This window comes from Zingiber officinale, chromosome 10B, assembly GCF_018446385.1.
Source record: "Zingiber officinale cultivar Zhangliang chromosome 10B, Zo_v1.1, whole genome shotgun sequence".
Classification (NCBI taxonomy): domain Eukaryota; kingdom Viridiplantae; phylum Streptophyta; class Magnoliopsida; order Zingiberales; family Zingiberaceae; genus Zingiber; species Zingiber officinale.
In genome coordinates, this window is record NC_056005.1 from 53,232,441 (window position 1) to 53,249,054 (window position 16,614).

Consider the following 16,614-nt stretch of genomic DNA (forward strand, 5'->3'; position numbering starts at 1 on the left):
GCAGACTGATGGACAGTCAGAGCAGACCATTCAGACTCTAGAGGATTTGCTGAGGTCTTGTGTATTGGATTTCGGAGGTAGTTGGGAGGACCATTTTCCATTGGTAGAGTTCGCCTACAATAACAGCTTTCATTCGGCTATCTAGTTGGCACCGTTTGAAGCATTGTATGGTAGGCTTTGTCAGACACCCACCCTCTGGGAGGAGGTTGGGGAGGCTTAGTTGCTAGGGCCTTATAGAGCTCAACAGGAGGCAGAGTTGGTCCGTACTATCAGAGGGAGGATGTCAGAGGCGCAGAACCACCAGAAGAGTTATGCGGATCGGAGATGGAGACCCCTGGAGTTCTGTACTGGCGACATGTTTTTCTGCGAGTCTCACCCATAAAAGGGGTGAAGAGATTTGACCTCAGAGGTAAGCTAGCTCCGAGCTACATTGGACCTTTCCAGATCTTGGAGAGGATTGGAGCGGTAGCTTATCGTCTGGCACTACCACCGTCCCTGGCAGGCGTTCACGATGTATCCCACGTGTCTATGCTGAGGAGATACGTAGCCGACCCAGCACATGTGCTATCTGATATACCAGTTCCCCTTCAGCCTGACGGTACCTATGAGGAGGTTCCGATACAGATTCTAGACCAGAAAGAGCGTCGGCTGTGGAACAAGACTATCAGACTGGTTAAAGTCGGATGGCAGCATCATTCAGACGAGGAGGCCACCTGGAGCTCGAGGATACGATCCGAGCTCGATACCCCCACCTTTTCACTTGAGGTATGTGGGTTAATTTACCGTTCAGCATTTATACTTTCTATTTAATTTTAGTACTTGCTGATGGTACCAAATTTTTATTAGTGGGGGAGAATGTAAAATACCGAAAAAGGGTGAATAACTATAAGGAAATTTTTCAGAATTTTTAGAAATTTTTCGAGAACTTTTCGGAGCTCGTATGGCTTATGTTACGGGGATAAATATTGGGCCCTGGGAAAGCCTGTTTAGGCTACCCCATTTTAATGAGGAAAAGTTGGATTTTTTTTCCTTTTTCTTTTCTTTTTCTTTTATTCTTTTCCTTCGTTTCCTCCCCCTCGTGCCCGAGCCCTCACCCGACGCCTACCTGCGTCTATTCCCTTCTTATCCTCTCCCACCGAACTCGTGTCGTGCCCTAACCACTCCTAACCGGCACCGCACGCGACCTTCTCCTCCCCGAGCGTACAAAACTCAAGTGATCCCTTTCCTCGCGTCGCTCTCTCCTCTCCCGATCTCCATTGTTTTCCTCCTCTGCTCGTCGCCTCGTCGTCGCAGAGATCTCAGACACCGCCGGCCATGCCCTAGTCAAATTCCTTCCACCTCCGCCGACGTCTTCTCCTCGTCGGCACTCGAGCACCACTTGACATCTACTAGCGCCGCATTTCCTCTTTTGTGCCCTAGCATCGTAGTCTCGCTGCGCCACACCGGTCGCTAGCATCGATCAAGACGACAACCCCTGTGCCCTAGCGCAATGTCCGATCCTCCTCTTCTCTGGATTTTTCCTCGACTTGTGTCCTAGCACAATCGCTGATTTCGTCTCTTTCCCTCCGGTGGTCGGCGATTGGGTGGTAGGTGTGTTGCCTTGTGATTCGGGTGATTTATTGGTTTTCCTTGTTGAAATCTTCTTCCGGTGATGGACTACAGGGGAGGTGTTGGATCAATTTCTTGCTTGATTCCTTGATCAGTTCTTGGTCTTCTTCCTTGCTGCTGACCAAGGTCCCTGTTGAGGTAAGAGTATGTTGTTAGATAGGTTATTGCTTGATTTGTGATCCCCACTTATTGATATCAACTTGATCTTATCTGTAGGGAAAGATTTCAGCAAGGTTGTGTTGTGGATATAATCAAGGTTGTGAGGTGAAGTAGGATTTGTTGTGGGGTTGTTCTTGGTTCCAACAACAACAACCACCTTGTTCCAGCAACCTTATCGGCTGTGAATTAAAGGTAAGGTGTAGGGGAATTTGATACAAATTGGTTAAGTGTGAATTAGGTATATGTTTATGTGTTGATTAGGGTTTTACCGTAATTTAGGGTTAGAGATTTTATTTAGCTATTTATATGAATTTAGTTAAATAAAATATATATATATATGTATCGTTTGACACAGGACTTTGACTCGAGATGGTGTCTCGACGAGGGATCTATTTCAGATACGATCCTCTTATTGGAGGCGGGTACCTTGACTTATCTATTTTGATATGTCATATTGATATGCTTAGTAATATTTAACAAGTAGTAATATTTATGTTCACAGTTGTATCGGTATGTCATTATCTATTACCTGAGCATGCTGTATTTATTTCCTACTATTGCATTGATGTTTCTTTGATTATATATGACCCTAAGTGTTGGATTTTTCGGACCGCGAAAATCGCGTTTTCGCGTCGCGGAAACCCCGAATCACCCATGCCACTGGATCTCTTGCAAAGTATAGATTTCAAACAATTTAAATACGAGTACGAGTTTACTAAAACTTAGATCTACTCCTAGATCTACATGGAAGAGATCTATACCTTCGATGCGTTCCCTTTTCGTATCCCGCTCATCCAAGATTCGTCGGATCTCGAAAGTATCAAAGATATATACTTCTCTATACGTATCCACACGAACACACTAGGTGGAGATGACCAAAACAATGTGTGCTAGCACCTTATGGGATTCGGCCAAGGAAAGGAGAGGGAGAGCAAAAAATGGCTAGAGGAAGGAGATGAAGTGAATGCACGTGAATGAGAAAATGAATTCACATCCACAACAAAAGGTGGCCGACCACTTTCCCAAGTGTAACCCCCATTTTTGCATTAAGTGTGGTCATTAAAAGATTTGTAACCTCCATGAGGTGGCACACACATGTGCTAAACATGATGATGTGGCACCTCATCATTGGCCACTTAATGCCAACTCACCAATGAGGTGGCATGAAGTCAAGTCAAACTTGACTCTTCATCTTCCTCTCAAGTCAAGTCAAACTTGACTTAATCTCTCTCATGGTTGATCTAATCCAACCATTTAATTCAAGCCAATTTAATATAATGAATCTAATTCATTTAATTAAATTGATTCAATGAGTCATAATCTAAATTACACTCATTAAACATATGAATCAACTTAAGTCCAACTCAGGTTAGCCCAATTAGGATTACTCTTAATCCAATTTGATTCATCAAATGAATCTAATCCTCTTGGTTCATCATATGAACCTAATCTCCATCTAAATGTCCTTAGTGTGTGACCCTATAGGTTCTTGTAACGTTGGCAATGCCCCTAAACCCATTTAAGAGCATAAGTAATGAGCGGTATCTAGCAACACATCATTACTACCCAATGTTACAAGAATGTTGAGATCCAACATCACCTTGTGACTCCTCACAATATGTGACATTGTCCTTCTATCCTAGACATCTAGATTGATCAATGTGAGGCATAGACCGTGTCATCCTCTAATCAATCTAAATCTTGAACTCTAAGTAGACTCACTCGATCAAATGAGCTCAACATCTCATGTTGACTCATTTGGGCTTGGCCATGCACTTCGTGGTCTAACTCTATCAAGAATACCGATGTCGCTCTCGTCATATGGGAGGGATAGATCCCATCTACATCACTCACATCCCTCTGCATAATTCGTTATATACCCAGTAATCGCCTTTATAGTCCACCCAGTTACGGGTGACGTTTGACGAAACCAAAGTACATAACTCCTTATGTAGGGAACCATGGTGACTTCAGGTCTTGTAACACCCACTAAGCTTTTAAGATAAATATGAGAATGATGAATTTGCCTTAGAAAAATATTAGTAGAATGTTGAAGCAAAAAGAAATAAAATGAAATAAAAAGAAGAGGAGGTCAAGGATTGAACCTTGAACCTCTTATATTATAATTTATAGAATTAATTAGTAGAAACCAATTAGGATAGAGAGAAGATATTGATAGCAAGGAAAGGGAATGCATGATAAAGATAGGAGTAAAGATCTAAGAAGAGAAAAGCAAGAAAAGAGCAAGAGAAAGGCAACTTGCCTTCCTCCCTTCCTCTCTCTTTTCCCTCTCTTGCCGTGACCTTAAATGGAGAATCAAGGGGATTCATTCCCCCTTGTTTCATCATGAATGATGAGAATAAATTATAAAATAAAATAAATAAAAGAAAATAGAAAAAAAAGGCTAAGGGAGAAGGAAAGCAAAAACCAATTTTGCTACCTCTTCCCCCTTAACATAAAAGAGAGTATGTAAAGAGGAGATTTTATTTTTCTCTCATTTCTCTCATTCTCTCCTCTCCCTCACCGAACCCTCAGTCCCCTCTCCTCCATCTTCGGCCCCAAGCCAAGGTTTTCTCCTAAGAAAGCCTAAGATACAAGGAGGACTTAGCAAGGGAATCAAGGGAAGGGAACTAGAAGAAGAGGCTACTTCTTCCATCACCACACCTTAGATCCACAAGCGAAAAGGATGTAAGCTTCTCCTCACCTGTGGTACAAGGCGTTTTATGTGCTTTTCGGATTTTATGAGGATTAGAAAACCTAGAATAGAATTTAAGAAAATTCGGCCAAAGAAGAGTTTTCAAATCTAGGAAGGTTTAAACAAGTCCTCATTTCATGATATTTTTCTATGCTATGTAGGAAGGTTTTCCTTCATGTTTTTATACCTATATGATGCTTGGTCAGAGGAGTACCTAACCCTAGAATTTTGGCCAAAAATATTTTAAAGAGGTTAGGGAAATCATTGTTTAACCAAACTAGTACAAGATTCCCTCCATGAATTACTAAGGGTCTTTTGTTGATTTTTCTTGCTTAAAAGTTACTTGGAACCAAAAGAAATCCACTCATATGTTTCGGCCAAGAAAAGAGCTTAGGGTTAGGAAGACCTTTAAATTTAAGTAATCATGTTTATATGATAGAATATAGAGTTCTCTTAAAGAATTGCATGTTGAATATTGCTAGAAATTCATGAACTCTTCATTAAGATTTTCGGCCATGATAAGATGGATAGCTTAGAAAAGCTTAAACAAAATTTTAACATGCTCAAGACCTCTGTGATATTAAGATATGAAAGTTGTTTAATGCTCTCATGCTTAATTAGGGTATAGAGAATTTAGTTACATGATATATGACATGTAAGATCACAAGGGTCCTAGCTTGTTTATGAACCAAATTTGTATATGATGTTCTTAGTAATTTTTTCCATGAAACTTACTTAGGTTTTCCATGCTTTAGGCCACTTAAAACCTAGTTTAGAGATTGGTAGGTTTCGGCCATGAGGAAAATAAAAGAAAAAGGAAAGAAACCTAGGAAGCCTAAGACACAATTCACATGTATGTTTATTATGCTTGTCTTTATACATGCTATGAAACTTGTATGACTTCCTATGCTTTTAGGCTATTTGAAGCAAAGTTAAACACTGATGAGTCTCGTCCAAGTAGGGTTTAAATGACCTAGAGGCCTTAGAATTGAAACCAATTGTGTTAAAAATGCTTCTTATGGAAATGTGATAATATGTTGATTGAGTCACATGCTTGTATAATTTTTCCATGACCTAAATGGACCATTGTATGTTTCGGCCATGAAGGGATAGATGCCCTAGAAACCCTAGAACAAAAATTAAATATGCTCATGTCACTCTACATGAAATATGATAAGTAGAAAGCCAAAGTTCTCATGTTATATGTTGTTTAATGACCTAAAATGAGGCTAGGGTAAGTTTCGGCCATACCCATTGTATGATGCCTTATTATGAATTTATACATGATGTTAGTTCAAGTTCACATGCTTACTTGTTAAATTTCGGCCATGACATATGTTAAGGGCTTGAAGAACTTAGGAACTAGCTCAAATATGCTTACTATGTTACTTGGAAAAAAATGCTATAAATATGGTTTAAGGTTTCCATGCTTTCATGACATTTGGGACCTTGTTTCTCATCTGATAGGGTTCGGCCACATGAAGTTTAGGGACTTAGAGAACTTAGAAACCAAGTTAATCATGCTTATAATGCTTCCTATGAAATTGATGTGATGATAATTTAGGTTCCACATGCTTGGAGGTTGTTTTTACCTAAATTGAGATCTAAGGGGGTTCGGGCATGATAAGAACCCAAGGGATTAGGAAGCTTAGAACCCAAGCTAACTATGTTTCCATGTTTCTTATGATAGTATAATCACATGATACACCCTTATGCTTAAACATGTATGCTTGTGATTTATACTTTCCATGATATGATATGTGCTTAGAAATATGCATGCTTTGATGATATGCTATGTGCTTAAAATATGCATGCTTTCATGATATGCTATGTGGATAGAAATATGCATGCTTTGATGATATGCTATGTGCTTAAAATATGCATGCTTTCATAATATGCTATGTGGATAGAAATATGCATGCTTTGATGATATGCTATGTGCTTAAAATATGCATGCTTTCATGATATGCTATGTGGATAGAAATATGCATGCTTTGATGATATGCTATGTGCCTAAAATATGCATGCTTTTATGACATGATGTATGCCTAAGTGATGCATACTTTTTATGACATGATGTATGCCTAAGTGATGCATACTTTTTATGACATGATGTATGCCTAAGTGATGCATACTATTTATGATATGATGTATGCCTAAGTGATGCATACTATTTATGATATGATGTATGCCTAAGTGATGCATACTTCTATGATATGCTATGTGACTAAATGATGCATTTTTATAGATGCTACTTTACTTTGTAAGGCTTGTACCAAGGGTGGGCTCCTAATCAGCCCCTAGGCCTTTGGCTGTGTGATCCAGGCTAGTAAAAACAAAGGGATGAGCTCCTTAGTACGCCCCTAGGTCTATGGCTGTGTGATCCGGACCTGGTTCCTAGTATGATTCAAAACTTGCTACCTTGGATATACTTAGGAAGCGCGCATATCTACGTGATTTATCTATGTGTGGTACAAGCCGGGGCCCTTATTATGTTGATATTATGTTCAAATATATATGTAAGAAGAAATGATTTTAAAGATCATGAGACATACACATGTTTTTCGGATACATGTTTTTCAAAATCATATTGCATATACCTTATGATCATGTTGTGATGATGCTATGATTTATGATATGCCATGATTAGATACGATTATGTTATGTTTCATGCTATGCTTTAAGAGCTTGATATTCCATGACACCTTATGATGATACTATGATATGCCATGATTAGATATGATTATGTTATGTTTCATGCTATGCTTTAAGAGATGATATGCCATGACTAGTTATGATTTTGTTATGTTGCATGATATGCTTAAAGAGTATGATATGTTATGCCATGACTAGTTGAGATCATGTTATGTTGAGACATTCTTTGATCATGTGATGATTTTCGGTTTTAGTGAGTAGGAAAGGAACTTACTGAGCCATGAGTGCTCATAGCTTACTTTCCTTGTACCACAGATAAAGGAAAAAGCTGGATGAGCTAAAGGAGCAGCAGGAGAGGCAAGGAGATGTGTGTGGCAGTGGCTAGGCAACCAAATAAGAACCTGCTTTAAAAACTTTTAAAGAACTATGCTTTGGTATCATGAATTGTAGTACCGTATGTGTGACTTGATGTTATGTTTCTACTAATTTTGATATCATGTTATTGATGCCATGATAGTGTAGTTCAGATTTGAAGAAAAGAAAAACAAAAGAAAAGTTTTTATTAAACTAAGAAAATTATTTTAAGTCTTCCACTGTTTTTAAAAGAAAAATTTGTACATGGATTATCGTAGCCCCGTCCCTTAGAGTTAGCAGGGCGGTGCTTCAGTCTAAGGACCAATAGTCATACTAATAGTCACATGAGAAAGTATATGACACTCATATAACGATCCATGATACTTTCTCATGGGTCATTCAATATACATTCTCAATGCATACCCATGTGTCTGATATCTCCATATCCATGACTTGTGAGATCAAGTCATCGAGTTGTCCATATGTTAGTCTTATTGCATTAACATTGTGTCCCCGAATGTTAATACTCGACTAGGAATGATTTAGGTAGTATTCCTATCATCACTATCATCAATCGATTGATATGGTAAGAACCTTCTACTAGGACGTTATTATACTTAGTTTATGCACCAATACAGTGCATAATAACCAAACAAATCCTTTATTAATATAAGAATATGATACAATAATTCCATAATATAATCATCAAATGATTGGCTCTAGGGCTTTAGCTAACAATCTCCCACTAGCCAATCAGTGTAGGCTCTAAGCCCAATGACCTAGTGTGACCATCATGCTTCCTTCTGTGCCAAAGAGGACCTGAGGTACGCAAGAATCTTCACATCTCCTCTCGATGATCTCTCGAATGAGATGGGCGTCGTAGTATGTGTTTGGTCCGGTGAGGCGAGGTGAGGTCGTCAGTGCTATAGCTCCATTATTGTCACAATAGAGCTCAATAGGGTCAACAATGCTAGGAACCACCCCAAGTTCGTGATGAACTTGCAAATCCCTACTCTCACGCCTCCAACGTGAATATAAACTGCTTTGTCCTTTGACTGTGTCGAGCAACCACGCCACCATTAATGCAAACACCTGACTGCGATCTATAGTCATCACGGTGCGGCGAAGCTCACAGTAACTTCCTAGCTCATAGGCCTGCTCCATATATCAAATATTCTTTAGTCCTTCTTAAGTACGAATCTTAGAATCGAATTCTTGTTGACAGATAACAGCTGTCATGCTCAAAGCATACATCGGTCAGTACATAGCATGCGTATATGATCGATCTGATCGCGGTCCATGGTCTCTCTAGAAGAGGGACCTTGAGTCTTGAAGACTCACGCCATGTGACATCGGCAGAAATTCTGCAGTAAATCGAAGGAGTACCTTGTCAATATGTACTCGACTTGGTACAATCTTTAGATCTATCTCTATAGATCTGTATCCATAGAATGCGTGATGCTTTAAGTCCTTCATTGAGAAACATGTCCCTAGCCAAGTCTTGACAGATTGTAGCAAAGGATGTCTTTCAGCAATATGTCATCCACATACAATATGAGGAAGACAACTATATCCCCTACATCCTTCTTGTAGACACAAGGTTCATCTTTATTCTTGATGAAACCAAACTATTTGATTGCATCATCGAATCGAAGATTCGAAAAGCTTGCTTTAGTCCAAATGGACCTATGAATGTACTACTAGTATCTGTGGATCTACAAAACCCTCGGGTTGTGTCATGTACACATCCTCAGTAGGTTTCCATTCCGCGGTTTTGATGTCCATCTGCAAATCTCGAATCGGTAAGTGGCAATAAGCAAGCATGATCCGAATGGACTTAAACATCGCTGGAGAAAAGATTTCATCATAGTCAATACCATGAATCTGCTTGAAGCTACCAAGCGACCCTTATAGATAAGTTCATCTATGTCAGTCTTTCTCTTAAAGACCCACTTGCACCCAATGGGTTTTACCCTTCGTGGATCAACCAAAGGCCATAGTTGGTTGGTGTACATGGATTCCATCTCGGATCTCATGGCTTTAGCCATTTCGAATCTGGTCTCATCCCTCGATACGGTGGTAGGCTCATCATCTATGCAACGTCATCATGGTCAGACAAGAGAAATGAGTATTTCTCGTGACATACTCTATCGCACGAAGAGGTATGTCTATTTGAACGTTGTTGTTCCTCAACTCTTTGTGGAACAACATCATCCACAACTTCCAGTTCAATTTCCATCGAGGCATCTATTGTTCGCATCTTGAACTTCTTCAAGATCGCGCTACCCACTAGTCTTTCTATAAACAAAGTCCCTTTAGAAGACGCTTTCCACAACTCCTTGTCGAATGTAGATAATATCCTAGTTTCCTTTGGATATCCAATAAAGTAGCACTTGTTCGGTCGTAACTTGATGCGAGACTGACGAGCCATTAAGCTCCTACAACCCCAAATCCTCATGAAAGACACCAGGCATCTCTCCCCATATCCTATGGTGTCTTTATCACGGCCTTGGATGGAACTGTTGGAGTATAAAAGCCGTGTCTAGAGCATAGCCCCAAAGGTATGTCGAAGATCGTGACTCATCATAGATCGTACCATATCTAATAAGGTACGATTCCTCCTTTCGGATACACCATTCCACTGTTGTTTCAGGAGGAGTGAGTTGGGATAGAATCCCAGACTCGGCTAGGTAGTCACGAAACTCATGGCTAAGGTATTCTCCACCTCGATCGATCAAGTATCTTAATACTCTTGTCAGTGGTTTCGTAATTCTTGAATGAACTTTTCAAGTTCAAACTTATGTCATCAAGTACACATAACCATATCTATTGAAGTCATCAAGAAATGTGATGAAGTACCTATAACCGCCTCTAGCAACGACATTGAAAGGGCACATACATCACTATGTATGAGTCCTAACAAATCAGTGCCCACTAAAGGAGTCTTGGTCATCTTGCCTCGTAGGCATGACGCATATCTCATATGATTCAAAATCAAATGAGTCCAGAAAACCATCCTTGAAATCTTGATAAAAGAAAGGTTAAAGGTAGGTTTGGTTCATGTCATTTGACACCTCTTGCGATGTATTTGGTGTCATATTGATAGAACCTATCTCATTAAGGAATAGAATCCTTTTATAGAGGTGCACTACAATTTATCTTTAAATGGACGGAACAATATTTGTTCTTTATTAAAGCCCTTTCCAAGAAACAAGATATAATGTTCTTAAAGCACATAACAATCGATCGTATAACAGTAGGAGAGATAGAAAGTAAGTCCCTCCGACAGAGACCCGTGATTGTTCCACCTCGCCGCCTCACTGTCATATACCGCACTCATGCGTACAAATATCAAGCATCTAATACCCATGATGTAGAAATAGATTAACATATATACTATATGGAAGTCTCACTTCGCTTCTTCTTAGATCAAGTATACCATACTTGTTCCTCTTTGCGCGCTGGCACCGCGGTAGGCATCCGTGCCGGCGACCCTCCTTAGCTTTGATGCCTTTGGCCCTTTGCTTCTTGGCTTGGGACTTTCCTCTTTGGCAGCCCTATGCGATGTCAAATATTCAGGTTCCAGTATGCATGCTATACTACAAAGGCTTGTCAATCTCGTTCATATTGTAGTTTAGAACGAATCGATCCTATCCGAGGATTGCAAGATCATGCCAGATGTGGTGCGGCCAAGTGGGAACACCTTTGTAGGTTCTCTATGTACCTAATCATTTGAGTACATATGGACCCAGGAGCCCCGTCGACATCTTGCACCGAGCGCCCTTGAGATCTCAAATCTCTCATGCCTCGCTTGACCTTACGAGTAAGATGTTCAACCATATCGTGGCGCCCATTGACTCGTGTTGCTTCAGCTCGAGTTCATGGTCGAGCATTAGATAAGACACATCTAAGCGTCATCTTGATGCTTCTTGAAAGCATCTCGGTCGGCAGCGCGTTGGCGGGGAGGAGCCTCGGAATGGGCTGTTCCATCGTATCGCTTTCGCTCTTGGGTGAGAACTATTCTCCATCACAGTCCGAAGTTTGTTCCGTTGAGCTTGTCCTTCTCAAGGACAGATCGCAGGGAGAAGGTGTTCATGTTCGACGTCATGGTAATCTACAACAGAAATAAAAAGCAGAAATAAATATCATATTCTTAATCATTTAATTAGGCTTTTAACAAAATAATACTCCCACTGAATTCTATAATTCATGTGGGACAAGATCCACATCATACTTGTAAGACCGTTGGATTCGATAGAGGGGGGGGGGGTGAATATCGATTCGATAAAGATGAGTATAAACGCAGCGGAAAACTAAAATAGACACAGGTGTTTTTTACTTCGTTCGGAGCCTGTGACGACTCCTACTCGAAGGCCCGTACTCCGTGAGTACTTTCGTTGGGCAATCACTATCAATTCGAATGAAGATTACAAATAAGTACAAGAATTGACAGAAATAAAATACCGACAAGAGAAGAAGAGTTAGACTTTAAGAAAGCGCTTTGTCGGAATAGCCTCGTGGCGTCGCAGGAGAAAGTGGAAAAGCATTAGTTCAGAGACTTGATCTCTTGAAGCTCCTACACGGGCTTCTTTTATAGTGCTTAGATCCGCGCACTCACGTAGAACGTATCTGCGCTGCACGAACCATGATGCTCCACGTCGACCGACTCCTGGATGAAATTCTTCCAGGCGCCGGATCCCTCGACCACCTTGTTAAAGCTCCTTTTCCTGCAAGGTTAGTCCGAGGAAAATATGTATCTAAATAGATTGTTAGCACGCTTAAAGTTCAATAGATGGATAAGAAAGAGTATGACTTAGATTCCGTCTTTCCGAGACCGAATCTAGTCACGATCTCGACTTAGATATCCGAATGGATCTAAGCCGATCGACGCCTAATGTTCCCTTCAGAGGCCCCTCAGCGTCTCACTCCCTCCCCTCGGACTTCATCTACTGCGGAGACGTCCGCGAATTCTGCCTGACTTCTGCCTGACTGGACTTCCGGCGACCGTCGCCTGTCGGACTTCCGGGACTCAGCAACATCCCGCTTGGACTTCTCGACCTGTTGGACTGTGACTGGTCTCGCCGGCAGCACCCGGACTTCTTCCCAATGACGATCGGCCTACTTAGGACCGACCTGACGTTGCACAGTGCGGCTCGACATCCCATTTGCGGACTTTACCGCACACTTGATCAAAGTGTCGGACAACAACAAACCTAACCAACGATTTGTCATTCATCAAAACTCGAGTTAGACCGTTAGTGCTAACCGCACCAACAATCTCCCCTTTGATGGAATGACAACCTGGTTAAGTTAGTGATAAAAAATATGCAAGAATCAAGCATGATTTTTAAGGTTTAAGTTAGTTTTTCAAGTTTGCATTAAGTTGCTCTAACTTAACCAACCTAACCCTCCCCCTTTGGCATTCATCAAAAAACAAGGGTAAAGATACACAGTGAGAAATACCGAAAACAATAATACCTTGAACAATAACTGTGTTTTTAAATCCAAGAGAAGATCAAATTGACTTGGGGGAGTATAAAGTTTTGAAATTTTGTTTAAAGCATTAGCTTTTAGTTTTTAAAAAAATGCTAAGTTTAGATAGGTTAATTTTCAAACATACGTCTATAAGGTCCAAAACAAGTTTCAACTTTGAAATGCTACTTAAACATAAGTTTTCAAAACCAAAATTCCAAAACTAAGTTTGAAAAGTCTAGTTTTCAAAACTAATTGAAATTTATTTTTCAACACTAAGTGTACAAGATTCAATTTTCAAAATCAAGGAAAATAATTTTGAGAAGCTTAGTTTGTAAACTAAACTTTGTAAAATTTATCTTTCAAATTAAATTGTCAAAATTAAGTAAAATCAAATTTTTAAGAAATAGACTCAGGACAATTTTTTTTAAGTAAGATTAAGTTTAAATCTTTACTTGAAAAGTTCAGTTTTCAAAGAATAGGTAAAAAGTTTGTGAGATTAAAAATTTCACAATTTTAAACAAATTATTTTTAAACTTTGATTTTAAAAATTAAGTTGAAAATTCAATTTGGAAAACTAAAGTAGTTTATTTCTCCCCCTGAATTTGATATCTAACCAGCTGTCTAACCAATTAGGTACTAACTAACTATTAGAAAATAGTAGCTTTCACTTGGTTAGTCAGATTAAGTTAATTATAATCAGTCAGTGTTTGATTTGACTGATGAACTTTAATCTGATTAATATTTGAATTGTATTTAACGTCCAGACTGATACTGATGCACTGAAATAAGCATCTTATGTCCAGACAGATGGCCTATGCATCTCACCCCTTTCTATGTTTATCAACCACAAGCAAGGTAAACCTACGGTGTTGGTGAGATGCTCAAGAACTAAACCTATGGGTACATGCTTTCTAAGGATGTAAGACTAGTCTAAGGCCAAAACTGTTTTTGAAAGTCTAAAAATGGAAATTTTGAAATCAAACAAGTTTAGCCTACAAGTTGATAAAATCATTTTTTGAAAGTTTTTTTTTTGTTTTTTTGTTTTTTTGTTTTTTTTTTTGTTTTTTTTTGTTTTTTTTTTTTTAAATTTCCTAGTCTATTAAGTAAGAACATATTCAATGTAAGTTTGAAATATCACTAGATAACTCCAAAAATATTTTACAAATAGTGTAGCTACAGAAGTAGGTCATCACTAAAGCTACTGAGATGATGAAGAGGGTGGTCCAGACCCCAAGGATCGAAGAAGTGTCATCAGTGCGCTGGGCGGGTGTCTCCGGCTACCTCTCCGCCGCATGTCCGATGAAAATCGGAGTTCTCCCATGAGACTCGCCATGCTCTCTAATCCCGCATTAGGTCGGCTAGAAGCGAAGCGTGTCGTGGTGCTCGAGCTGGGGTGGTGGTGGCGGGCGGCTTCCTCAAAAATAGTGAGCATGAACTCGCCCATCCATGTAAATACGGATCGTGTCTTGCCTCCCCCTCATCAAGTCATAGTCCCGTCATCTCTATCTACGTGAATCGGCTAAGGAGAAGTTCGAGGATATAACATCGAACTCGGTCATATGGGCAACGCTCCTCTAGTGACATCAATGTGCAGTGAGGACATATAGGCTGTCCGAATGTGACCAAATGGCATATGGACTCATCTATCATCACGTATCCGACTGCGTAAGTGATGGTGGAGAAGATATGTAGGCTAATGTCAATCTCCAACCTATGAATCAGGGCATAAAGTAGGAATGAATGGAATGGGCGCATCACAGCGATGTCCCGAGTGGTCAGTGGTAAAATACAAAGAACTACAACCCTATAAAGAGCGTAGTCATGGACTCTAAGTTCTACTGACCGAAACTATGTTACAGTGGGATCTCTCTCTCCCCCAAAAAAATACGAATACATCGTATCGAGAGTAATATGTGAGTAGGGATCGTCGAACGGTAGATCCCTCGGAGGATAGCACAAAAAGGAGCAAGTAGAAGGACGCAACTCTAAAAACTCTCTGATAGTCGTAGGGGAAAATACGATATCAGTGCCTGCTGCCCTAGTGGTATAGGTGAAGTCATCTACTTTTACTAAGTTATTGCAAAATTCGGCACATAGACTTATGTTTATTGGACTGGTACATTCTACAAGGTTCCTTAAATTGTAGTGGTCTATAACCTCTAAGGCAGAGGGACATGACCTTAGGAAGAACAATCTATCTATGCAGGTAGTCCTAATGGCCTTATAGATGGTGGACTCAAATTTAATCCTAAGTTCGTCTGTGGGAAACCTAGGGTCTGTACTAGCATTGGAGGGTCCAGCACCAGTATTTGTTCGTTTTTTACTGTATATAAAGAGTATATAAAAAAATTAAGAAGACAAAAAAAATATTTTAGAGAGGGGAAGAATATTTTACCGAGGAGCCATCGAAAAAATATAGATTTGACGACCTCGGTTGAATCGCAACAGCGTCTTCACCGCACGAAAATTTAATTTAGAGTACTTTCGCACTGAGGTTCAAAGTGAACCTTGGCAAAAGTGAGAATGAGTGGGGCAGAGGTTGGGGGCGCCTGCTGCTCCTTATTTATAGGGCACTCCGGCGCGCCCGGAGGGGATCCGGGCGCCCTTTTTTTTTTTTTTTTTTAAGTAAGATTTTAAAACTTAAGTTTCAAATTAAATTTTGAGATTAATTTAAGTTTCTTTTAAAATTAATTTTTAAGTTTAAAACTAAAATTTTTGAAATTAATTTTAAGTTTAAAATTTTGAAATTAATTTAGGTTTTAAAATAAAATTTTGAAATTAATTTTAAAATTAAAATTTTGAAATTTTTATTAATTTTTTAAAAAGTTTAAAATTAAAATTTTTGAAATTAATTTTAAGTTTAAAATTAATTTAAATTTTAGAAGGTATTTGTAAATTACAAATTCCTGAACTGGTATTTTAATTTTATATTATTTAAAATTAAAATTTTAGAAATTATTTAATTTAAAATTAAACTGTGCATTTTAAGTGTTTCTCTCGATTTATTGTTTAAATTAAAATGAAATTAGCTCATTTAATTTCTTGGAATTATTGCTCAAACACTATATGCAGGCTACTCTTAGAGAAATCCATGCCTCTCTTCTCCATTTTGAAATTAATTAAGTAAAATTAAAATTTTGAAATTAATTTTTAAGTTTAAAATTAAAATTTTGAAATTAATTTTTAAGTTTAAAATTAAAATTTTGAAATTAATTTTAAGTTTAAAATTAAAATTTTTGAAATTAATTTTAAGTTTAAAATTAAAATTTTGAAATTAATTTTAAGTTTAAAATTAAAATTTTAAAATTTTTTAAATTAAAATTTAAAATTTTGAAATTAATTTTTAAGTTTAAAATTAAAATTTTGAAATTAATTAAGTTAAATTAATTTTTGAAATTAATTTAATTTTGAATTAATTTTAAAAAATTTGAAATTAATTTTTAAGTTTAAAATTAAAATTTTGAAATTAATTTTAAAATTAAAATTTTGAAATTAATTTTAAGTTTAAAATTAAAATTTTGAAATTAATTTTAAGTTTAAAATTAAAATTTTGAAATTAATTTTAAGTTTAAAATTAAAATTTTTGAAATTAATTTTAAGTTTAAAATTAAAATTTTGAAATTAATTTTTAAGTTTAAAATTAAAATAAGCCTAATTCATCTCACCCG